Genomic DNA, 12,093 nt, shown 5'->3' on the forward strand with positions numbered 1-12,093 from the left:
GCGGCACATTTTATTTTGTGATCTCAGTCAGTGCTGCCACAGAAGAATTCCCTCTCCGAATAAAATATTTTAAAACAAGTGACAAAGTTTTATTTTGAGGCATGTTACAATGATAGGAGACATTCTGAAGAAACGAGAGATAACTCCAAATAGGGATTTTAGTAAACTATTCTTAACATGTGGACGAGGTGTATTGGAAAAACTCAAATTTGCTTAATGATTTTCTTAATAAAAAAAAAATATTTGATTAATTTTTATGTGATTTTTGGTGTACGATATTTTATTTCTGTCACGGATATGTACATCATACAGTTTTTTCTTCATTTTGTTTTTTCATAGGTGGAGGGTAAATCTTGACCATGCTTTTAATAGATCTGCAAATCCACAGAGAAATTAACTAATCTAATATATAAATGGCTATATGTCTGTCTGTTTGTCTCCATATTTTCAAACTTTATCTCCTCTGAAACTAAGTCGTAGAGCAGTGCTAGGGGTCTCAAATGATTGGACTTTTTTATGGGTCGTTCTCTTATGGATCTTTTAACCAGTTAAAATTGTTTTTAAGGGGTCAAAAATGGGTCAAAATTAAAAAAAAATCTTTAAAAATTTTGTACATTTATCTTAGCTTATTTTTAATCGGTTTAAATGCATGTCACATTGGTAGTGGTAACATCACCAGCTTTGAATGTTACAGTTTCAGTTTTGATTCTAGCTGGTTGCACCCAAATACTTTTTTTCTTTTTTACTTTTGAATTCACAACTTCATAATATATATGAAACCTGGACAAATGATTTTATGCCCCCCCCCCCCAGTTTATATATATTTTTATTACTACTGTAACCACGTGCACCCTGTTTGACAACAATTGCCAACCCTAATGCTGTTTCCATTGACTTTTCCTTCATTTTATCTTCTGACCATGCTCATCGTCCCTCACATTGCCGACTATCGAGGAGGCAAGTTTCTCATAAGTATAAAAAATAAATAACACAAGAGAAAATACAGAAAACACAAACTTCAAAACATTCTGTAGATATTAGTTGAGTTTTAGGTGTGTATGTCACCATCGACCATCTGAACACTAAGGTTTAGATCTTAGTCATCCATCAAGGCTTCTTTGTTGTCAATTGACATCATCTCATCTCTATCTGCACTGAACGACAACCTGCCATCCACTATCCTCAGCTGTCGTAAATTCAAGATTATCTGTAAATAGTCCCCCGTGCACGGGCAACAAAAAGTGCTCCTCTTCGTATTCCTTGTGTCAAAATATCTGGTGGGGAGGTTGTCACCTACTTCTTCCTTTTTGGATTATTTCGTTCCTTTATTTTTGAAATTGTTGAGAAGGTATTGATGAAAGTGCTCAATATCCTTAGTATAGCAGCTGTGTCCAAACTGATCTTCATGTCCACCCGGGCAACACCATGTAGTCTTGTATAAAGGGTAGTTGTCAGTGTGTATGTGTGTTTGTATATTTAACAAAGTCAAAAACTACAAAACAAACACCATTGGTTGGTATATTCTTAGTGTTATTCTGAATTAATAATGTCTAAAATTTAGAAAAAAAACAAAACAAAATTCATTCTCTGCAAGTCAACTATGATGGGTTTCATTAGGGGATTCGGGCTTTTCAGTGTTAAAGAAAATGTTGATTAATTACTTGATCTATAATTTAACTTTTATCTTTACTCGCATCACTCCACAAAAAATATCCTATATTATAGATACCCACTCTCCTGTATAGTTCCGAAGCATGGGTTCCGTATCGCCATCACATCAGATGACTACAGCAGATCCTCGGTCTCCATTCGTGGCAAAAGATGTCCCATTCAGAGATTCGCAGGAGAGCTGGAGTTGCCCCTCTAGAGTCACTCTTCCGTCGTCAGCTTCAATGGTTAGGCTATGTCATCAGGATGCCCTCAAACAGACTACATCGAAGAGCTCTCCGGTCGACTCACTCACAGTCAAGGAAGCGTCGTCTTCCCAAAAAAACGCTACATAGACTGCATCAAGCTCACCCTCAAGCGTTGCAATATCCCCTTCATCTTTTGGAGACTTTGGCAGTGACAGAGATACATGTGATAGTGGGACGGCCTTCTTCAACAACGAGCATGAGCAAGCAGCTACAGAGCATTGCACACCGAGACCAGCAGTGGCTACTCGCCATCAAAACTCAAATCCTATCTCCAATATTACATACCTAATGTACTTCAACTAGTCATATCTTTTTTATTTGTGGGTCAATTTTTACAAGAATTACATTGTTGGAAAAAGAGTAGAATAAGCATTCCAATGATGTTAGTTTATTTTTCTTTTATGCATTCAATGTTTTTATGCTCCAAGTTAAAAATGAAAAAGACTGTAAAAAATGACGACAGCAAAAAGGGAAACTGTTTTTTCAATGTTTACATTTCATATGTTATGTTTGGGATACAAATGCGCGGGGTCAAATTTGATTGGCTATCACTGATATTTTACAGGTTATATAAGCATAGAAGTCTATCTTTACTGGACTTTGATTTTTACAAAGAATATTTCATATTAATGAGATAAATCTGTATATCACCCATTTTCATATAGATAATAGTTTCAGAATTATTTTCATGTATAATATGTAAATATTTGATAATTATTAATTGTGTGGATTTTCTTTAAAATGTTATCGTTTATAGAAATTACAGAATATAGAATTTAACAAGAAAACTACTCGCTATGCACTAATGCACTGACTACAGTAAGCGTATTAACGAGTTCCGTTTGTATTAGGTTATAAATAGAAAACTGTTTTTTCTGCTTTCAAAACAAAAGCAGAAAAAAAGTTTCATTTTTTATTCTGACTTTGTCAATTTAAAAAAATTATTTTAAAGTTTTTCAAATTTTATTTTCATTTTGTTGTTTTTAACGCTTTTAGTACACATGTACTAAAAATGTTGAAAAACAACAAAATGTACTAAATACATGCGTTTCTTTTATCATGGTATTCATAACTTCTTGTACTTAAGGTAGAATTGTTTTTTAGTGGTAAAAACAAAACAAACAAAAAAAAAGGTACTTGTGCACTTATGCTACCATGTTGAAATAATTTTTAACATGGGGAGGGAGGGGTGTTTTGTTAACTATTTTGTACTTTCACCTAACAATTAAATAAAAAAAAAAGATATCATGAAACTTGAATCAACTTGAAAATACTATTTGAAAAATTAACACGGTAACATAAGTGCATACACCCCCAAATAAATATTACCAAAGGCAAGATAAGTTACTCTTCTACCTAGTTGGATAAGTTTTTAGTGTATTTAATGTAAAATGTTTATTTCGGCAATTAGTGTTACACAAGCACAAGAAAACTAACCACGTGATATCTCATGTCTTTGAAATTTTGACACTGACTTAAAAATATACAAAATAAGAAACCCAACCAATAAATGTCCTCGTGACATTTATTGGTTGGGTTTCTAATAGTATTTTGTATAATTTATTTTTATTTTTAACTCATTGTCAAGACCATTTTTCCAAATCTAAAACAAAACCGTTTTAAGGTTTTCGGGTATGTTGAAAACGAATATCGCATTTAAACTTTCCGCAAGTAAGTAGCTTTCCGGATATTAAGCAATGTCATTGGTATTGTGGAAGCTACATTCGAGGATTCATGTAGACTACAATTTATGGTTGCATCTCAGAAAATAGGGGTATATTTTGGGCCAGATAGAGAGGATTTACAAAATTGAAAATTGAACTGGTCCCAAAATGCATAAGTTCAGATCGACTATGGGAATTTCCATCTTTTATAGAAATCCAAAATCTGTATGAGAAATTTTCTTCGATTTATTTCTGAAATTAATTCATATCTACTCAATTTTTTCTTTAAATAAATACCAGCCATGAATGCTCTTTAGGCATTCAATGGCTACACCCCAGATTAAGTTCTCCTTTGGTGGGGAGGCAGGTAAATACATATTCTCAATAAGGCTATATTTAAATGCCAGCATAATCCTTAGTTTTGTTCATAAAGAGACACTCACTGTATGATACCATGTGCCAGTTTAAAAAAAATTTGAAATTTGTACATCTTAATTTATAATTTATGGCTTATGGTAAAGAGATACAGATTTGACTGCATAATCAGAAAGAGCATTCAGTTTTACATAAGAGTACCAAGTTTCATGAGAATAGCTTGAAAAATAAATAAATGGTAGCAAAATTGAATTTCTTGAAATGTTGAGCCCACTTTTTCTAAAGAAAAATATCCACAGAAAAGCCTAAATTTTGGCACTTAAAATTCTCATAATATTTGAACTACTAATGATATTTGCATAATTCAAACGATTTTAAGCATCTTTTACATAGCTCTTTTCGTGCAAGTTGATAAAATAACAATTATCTAAAAAGAAAAAATCAACTTGTAATGCTATTTCCCGTGCTCTATCTTTGCAAAGCAGTGTAGATCACGCATCGGGCTTCAGTCATCAACGGAGTCAGTCAATAGAAAAAATGAAGACATTGTTATCTACATGGATGGACTGCCATAACTATAATTTCAAAGACAAGTGTGTGTGTGTGTGTGTGTGTGTGTGTGTGTGCGTGCGCACGCATGTGTGTTCATCGAGAGAGGAATGGGCTGGCAGGAGTAGGAGGAGTTGAGAAGAGAAAGAAGTTTTAATAGAAATAGATTACACCTTTGCCTCAGACAATGCCGGGTAGCCCTGCTAGTAAATAATTAGAGAATTTGTCTGCGAGGAGAGATAAAACTTCATAAAGAGCATCACTCCACAAAAAATATCCTAATCCTTGCCATTCCTCTTACCCTCAGAAAAATAAACTATTGGATCTGCACCTTGATAAGTATATTTTGTTGTCATTTTTTTTCTTTTTTTAAGCTTATCTACTTGTTATAGTTGAATGAACAATGTTGTTTGTGAAGTGTGTAAATCCTGATGTTATCTACATGAGTAAATGTCTCTTGGGTCAATCTAGAAAAGTCTGAAAAGAATTTAAGAAATGGACACTCCTCGAAGCCAAGTAATGTGATAGATTCATTGACACTTCCATAACCCACCTGGGATTTAAAAAAAAGACTTTTTAAAAATTGTTTCTTCAATATCAGCAATGAAACTGATTTTTTTTCTTGTTTTTCTATACTTGTTTTTCTGCATTTCATTTATTTTTTTGCATTTTTCTCTCTTTTCCTTTCATTTGTTTTTTTTTTTTTTTTGCATTTTTCGAGTTCCAACTTATCAAAGTTAAAAACCACTCAAGGATAAGGGTTAATGAAATGGACAGATTGTCAGTTAAATGATTGATAGGATTGAAAATAATGAATAAAATTTGTTGTTGGTTTATGACAAGTGTTCATCAGCATTGGATTTGAAGATGACCAAGTTGTACCTATTTACTATGCCTCCCCACGGGACAGAGTTAGACACCAGGGTCGTTTTTTAACGTGAAGAAAAGGTACAAAAATAAAAAATTGTCTCAGTCGTGAAGGACTGATCCTCCACCAAAAGAGAACAAGAAATGGAAGTGCAGCATCTGAAGAACAGATACTACACTTTGATCTTGACCAAAAAGCCAAGTAGCCTCCAATGGAGAAATCTTGTGACATGTTCCTTGGAAACTGTTCCTGTTCATGAAAATTCAGTTTGATATTAGGCACATGGATGAAGTAAAGCAAATTTCTTTTGCAATGGTGGTAGAAAGACATGTTTTTCCTTTCCTTTTGCAAAACTCAATCATGTTCTGCAAAGTCAAAAACAAACAATTTTTTTTCCACAAAATAATCACCAACAGACCATATGAATAAATATTTGAAGATATAAAGAATTTGAAGCATAAAAACTTTTCCCAAAATGACTGGATTCAGCATTAAATCACCTGAAAAGAGTGATATGCCGTAAAACAATTCACTCAAACCAAACCAAAAGATAACTAGAACTTTCCATCCTTAATTTTTGTCCTTTCTCATTTCCTCTCGTTCCTCGGGTGCCCCCCCCTCTCCCACATTACTCTCTCTTTTGCCAGTTCTCATTCACGATGCAGGTAGAATTTTGGTTCATCAATGAACAATTTCATGTCTTCTGCACATTGTTGGATCATATTAAATGTGAGAACCACGCCTGCACATTTTTTTTTTTTTTTTTTTTTTTTTTTTTTTTTACAAGGTGATCACCACTTATCAAGGTCCGGAAGCCACTCAGGGATAAGGGTTATTGCATGTACAGTAGGTTAGTGTGTGAGGGTTTAATAAAAACCTAAAACTAATAAACAGCTAAATCACCTTGACACACCAGTTCCCATCATATCACTAAAGTTAAGTGATGTTAAGCCTGGTCAACACTTAGATGGGTAACCATTTGAGAATACTAGGTTTGGTAAGCAAACATTCCATCCAGGTGTTTAAATAAATTGCTGGGATTATAACTGACAACAGACCAGTGTGCTATCAATCAGATGGTCTGGATCATCCGTACTGTTATTTAAAAAAAAAAGAAAAAAATAGCATTTAACGTACAAATATTGTTTGGGTATATGCTAACCTGATTGTTGGATTTCTAAAAGAAATAGAACTTTTCTATTTATAATTGTGCTTGTCTCTCCCTTGGCATGCTCGTAGCGCTGCCAATATGCATGTGTTGAATCAACGGAACATAATTAATTCTAATTCCACACCATAGTAGTATAAATACTAGTGTTGGGACAATTAATCAAAATCAGGAATCAGAAAGGGCAAAGTTTTTGGTATATTGGAATCGTTAAAAATTTAACCTAATTCTCCAAATTATTTTATATATTTTTTGTTTTTGTTTCTCTTGGAAATTTCGGGACCAATCTGGCTGAAATTTTGTATAGACTTTAATTATGATAAGAAGCAGCGAACTAAGTATTATGTTATCTGTTCGATACACAGGGATTAACAAGGATTAATATTTAATGCAAAAATGAGCACAAATTTAACCATATTTAACATAAAGCACTCATCCTAAGTCAACAGGCTATAACTTTTGTTCATATTTAACAAGCAAAAGTTATATAATTTTCTGTCATTGTACTAATGATGAAATGAATAAATATTTGATTTTAGTGGTAAAACTAAAATTCATAAATCAACAAATTCAGGTAAAATTGTCACAAAAAAATGTTCTGGTAAAATAACACAAATAAAAATGGCGCAAGCGAAAAATATAGAGAAAAAAAATCTCACAATGTGGGTTTATCATAATCTTGGATACACTACTCGAAGGGAAATTGTTAAGAAAATAATAAAATTAAAAAAATTATATCTATATTTCAAAGTAGATCACGACTCTCTGCTAGAGCATCTATAATATAGATCTCGCCTGTCTGTTTACATGTATGTATATATGTTTGTATCTCTGCCTAATACTTTCGACGGAGGCAACGCATTTTCACACGATCGGTATCATTTTGGAGCTCGACCTTTTGGATGACAAATATCGAAAAATTGGCTAAAAACGTTAATTTCTTCACCCTCAACTGGGCACTTTTCTACAGGGAGGGGGGGTCGCTTTTTTCGCTGATATTTTAAAAAATCATCCCTTTTTTTGATTGACTAGCCTTAATTTAAACATTTGTCACTTCCGGTTTGGTGATGGATGCAGCAGCAATGACATTTTTTTCACTTTCTTTTTCTCCTTCGCGGTACGGGTTCGAGCCTGGCTGCCTACTCCTTTTTTTTTTTTTTTTTTTGCTCCCCCCCCCCCCCCAATACCTGGGCAACGCCAGGAACCCAGGCTAGCTTTAGAATAAAATCAGTAATTGTATTTGAATCGGGGTGAGGGGGGAAATATTGGAATCTTTCCATTACTAATTGATAAAGCTTTCTTGTTAGCAGGGAGCAGATGACAAGTAATTTTTCAGAAGTCTCTCTGGAATTTCTGTTGGCCTTGCTAGTTATTAGTAAAGAAAAAAGGGGTGGGAGTAAAATGTTTAATTTATGTTTATACTTAAATTTACTTTTTTAAGTATGGATATTTTTCATCGTTAAGATTCTTTTCTGTAATGAATGTTCTTTTTATTATATTTTAATGCATATTTTTTTAATTTTTTTACTTTCAGTTCCTCCATGGTATCTTCCAAAATTTTCTTTTAACAACAAACCAGTCTCTTCCTCTGTCATGCTCCCACACTTGACCCACCTCACCACCACACCAGCAGAGAATTACCCCGACACCACAAAAAAAAAAAAAAAAACGAAGACCCCCCCCCCTTTTTTTTTTTAAATCAAATTTTGGGCAATTCTCATCTGGACATTTAAAAAACAAACCTTAGTCTGTACCTAATTTTTTTGTTTAAGTACAGCGGATACCCAACCCCTTTTTTAAAATTTTTTTTTTTAAATAAATAGCCTAATTTATTTTTTGAGCATCTACATTCACCTTGTGTTGCTATTTTTGTTTGCGACATGGTGAACAAAAAAAAAAAAAAAAAATTCAGATTAAAAATCTACAATCAATTTTTTTTTGTTTGTTTTTAATGAGTGACCTTCTTTTTTTAAAAGATTAAAACAAAAACAACCGTGACCTTCAAGATTTTATAAATTTCGATTTATTTATTTTTTTAAGCAACAAAACTATCAACCTTGACATTAGAGCCAACTTGTCTAACAGTGGCATGACATAGTTGATTACTGCAACCAATCAACAAAAACTGACGATCACACCGCTGTATGGTCAGTGTCCACTAGATTGATCATATCAGCAATGAGAAGCTGTGGATAGCAACCAGGATGATTGACTCAATTTATTTAGTGGACAAAAATGGATCACCTATATGTGGTAACTGAGTGACTGCCGATTAATACCAAGCGCTTACTCAGTTGATCGTTCGTTGTAATCTTTACCGATAATGATAAATTGAATGAAGATAATAAAACCCCATTTACGCAAGTCCTCATAAAATGTTTTCTATTATATAAAGAAGCGCCGTCTGTGTGTTTGTATGTTATCTGCATCTGACCGGGGCAAACCCAGTACCATCTGACAGCAATACCCTGGACGCATAATATGTGAAAATTAGAAAAAAAAGATGCTGTGGTGGTCAACTAGACCACCTTTTGGAAAGGGGGGGGGGGTCATTTGTTGTGTTGCTCTTTTCCCAAGTCACACACGCGTATCAAACTAAAACTATGCTTAAAAAGCTTATTTTGCAACATCGTGATATCATAAGCACTCGTGGCCGTGTGGGCAAAATAGTTTGTTCGTAAGTCTTTGCCTTCTTCCTCTCATGTTTCACGGTTAAGTTTGGACACTGTAGCTCTTTTTCTTTTTTCTTTTTTTTTATGGGTGCTCCCTGTTATTTTGATGAAAGAAAATGTGTTTTGATTTATTTATTTTTATTTTATTGTTTTTTGGGTAGGTGGGAGTTTTTTCTTCCACCGCCTGGGCAACAAAAAGTGCTCAATATCTGGAGAATAGCTTCTTCTGTTGATATCACTTTTGCTGAAATATCTGGTGTGGAAGTTGTCACATGCTTCTTTCTTTAGGCGATTACATTTTCGTGCTTTTATCCGTTCTTTTATTTTTAAATTTTTTGTGGGGGCATCGACGTTGCCCACGGTGAAAGTGCTCAGTATCCTTAGTGTAGTAGGTGTGTCCAAACAGAACTTCATGTCGACCTGGGCAACGCCGGGCACCCATGCTCCTCTATTATAAAGAGGACCTGTCTGTGCGTTAGTGAGTGTGTGTGTTTGTATGTCTGGTAAAAACTTTTCTCATCAACTCAACATCGGTAGAAAGAGCGATCTCTCAGAAAAAAAAAAAATGTTGAAAATTGGAAAATAAATCAAAACAATATTTCATGTAGAAATATTGTTTTGATTGAAGGAGGAGGGTCAGATAGATAAATACGTGTCTTTCGATGCGATTTGCAAAACGCGCATGCGCTAATCGTCGATACCTTCTTTCATTTGGAATAACTAAATTTGCATCCATCTGTGTAATCATGGTCACATTGGTAAAAGTGTTCAGTCATTCAAGTTCGTGCCCAGCATGTCATTTTTTTTCTTTTTGTTGCTTACAAAAATTTTACTTTACTTAAGTTTCGCTTCTGGCTGATGGCACCCGAGTCCCGTTTTTACAACAGGGCAATGCTGGGCGACCTTCCCTCCCACACTAATATCACATAGTTAGTGAATGTGCAATTCTGGATCATTTTTAACCCACATTATTTTGGATTCTTTTAACTTTAGTGGGTTGTGTGCATATCAATGTTTAATGAGTTAAAATCGTTTAGGTATATTTTTTTTATACTTCATATTCAAACAATGGAGACAGTGTATCGTTTCCAGAAAAACACAATTATTTGCACATGAACAATGTAAAGAGATGCATGTAGAACAGGAGATTTTGTTAGTTTAGTCACATTGAAAGAATGCATAAGAGTACTTGAGTTAGATGTCAAACAGTTGAGCTAGCAGGGTCAGTTGGCAGACGTTAATTTTGTATTGTTTTATTTTTCATTTTACACCAGCAATATATCTCTGGTAAATGCAGGGTCAGTTATCAGAGTAAAGTCAAGGAAAACATGAGACCGTGATAAGGAGTGACTTGAGCGTAAGAATGTGATAAATAAAATCCTGGCCAAAGATAGACTAACTTGAAAGTCAATTTTTAAAAGCCATCCAACATCTGCCAGCACAGACATAAGATTGAATATGATGGTGATGGCTGTACCAATGCTGCCAGTCACAAGCATTTTCTTCGACAATGATATCATTCTGGCATGTCTATTTTCTTTGGAAAAGTCAATTTCATAGTTTTATTTTTCGTTTTTCACCAGCAACAAATCGTTCTGGTAGATGCACTTGGAGCAGGAAGAAAGTTGGTGTGAATCCATTTGACAGATCCTCAAATGTCTTGAAAATGACTGAAATAATTACACATGACAAAAAAATAATCTTGGAAATTTTGTGCAGTCATCAAAGAAATCCCAGCATTTGATTTTTAACATTATCCAATATTGATTAGTGATAGATACTGTGAAATTGATGAAAAGCCTATCTAAAGCATAATGCTTAAAGAGATATAAATCTTTTATCCAATAGTTATCTCCCTTACCAAGAAACATTTTGAAACATTTGTAGTTATCTACTCCTTATTTGACCGGACAATAATAAACAGGGAAATTCAATGGAGACGTTTACTGACATTGTCCTAGTGAATCTCATCATTTCATATTAATTCTTGCAGGTGTAAATTGTTAATAAAGCATTTATTATTATAGAGCTCCATAAAGTAGCTTCCATCCACTTATTTCTACATTTTTGTATCTCACAAAAAAACACTAAACAAAAATACCCAAATTGAAGTAATTATTTAATGAATGCAAATTGAAAATTACAGTGTGATCCAAGTTAGTACAAAACAAGTGAAGCTTATATTTCTAGCATCTATTAGTCCTCGTGCGAAAGAGCAGGACACAAAATGTTTTAAATAATAGAATAACGATAACAAAGACTTTTGCTGGCGAGGACTACTATTGACCATAACCAGTTATACACTCCTTTTGAAATTTTCATCTCTATTTTTCTCATTATTTACTAAATATTTGTTAATGAAACCTATATGAAATATGTTCCTAACTAAATTTTAAAGATTTTTTTATTCTGAAAGAAGTTTAAAAAAGTTATTTTAAAGTTTTTGTTAAAAAAAATTCAGATTTTCTCATTATTCAGACCTGTATTACAAAGAGGGGTTGCAAAAAATGAGTTGTGATGTGAGGAGAAATACAAACTGAAAAAGAGAATATTCAGACCTGTAATAATACAAAGAGGGGGTTGCAAAAATGAGTTGTGGTGTGAGGAGAAATAGAAACTGAAATAGAGAGAAGGAGAGTTTTAAAATATAATCTTAAAAAGATAAGATACAAGTTAGAAAAGCATTTCACCCAAGGCATGAAAATTATTAAACAAAATGTTTTTACTATAGGCTTTAAAAATAAAGGTACAAGATTCAATTTAAAATTTATTTATCTTCAAAGTGCATTTTTATAAATTTTACAAAGTAAAATATAAAAATTTAATTTAAATTGAATCAAAAAATTACCTTGGATTTATTTTATGTAATGTACATTTTGGT

General features: G+C 33.4%; 1 protein-coding gene across 5 annotated transcripts in view; it reads left to right on the forward strand.

The window, feature by feature from the left end:
• The window catches only part of LOC145291599 (uncharacterized), an 84,035-nt gene extending 75,564 nt beyond the window's left edge, over positions 1 to 8,471 (forward strand). For all 5 annotated transcript variants that reach the window (XM_080137683.1, XM_080137695.1, XM_080137678.1 and 2 more), the window contains one exon: positions 8,075 to 8,471. The gene's annotated coding sequence lies outside the window, so the exon portion shown is untranslated. The remainder of the gene's footprint in view (positions 1 to 8,074) is intronic.
• The last annotated feature ends 3,622 nt before the right edge of the window (positions 8,472 to 12,093 follow it).

This window comes from Euprymna scolopes, chromosome 2 (genome assembly GCF_053919585.1).
Source record: "Euprymna scolopes isolate OS-2025 chromosome 2, ASM5391958v1, whole genome shotgun sequence".
NCBI lineage: Eukaryota > Metazoa > Mollusca > Cephalopoda > Sepiida > Sepiolidae > Euprymna > Euprymna scolopes.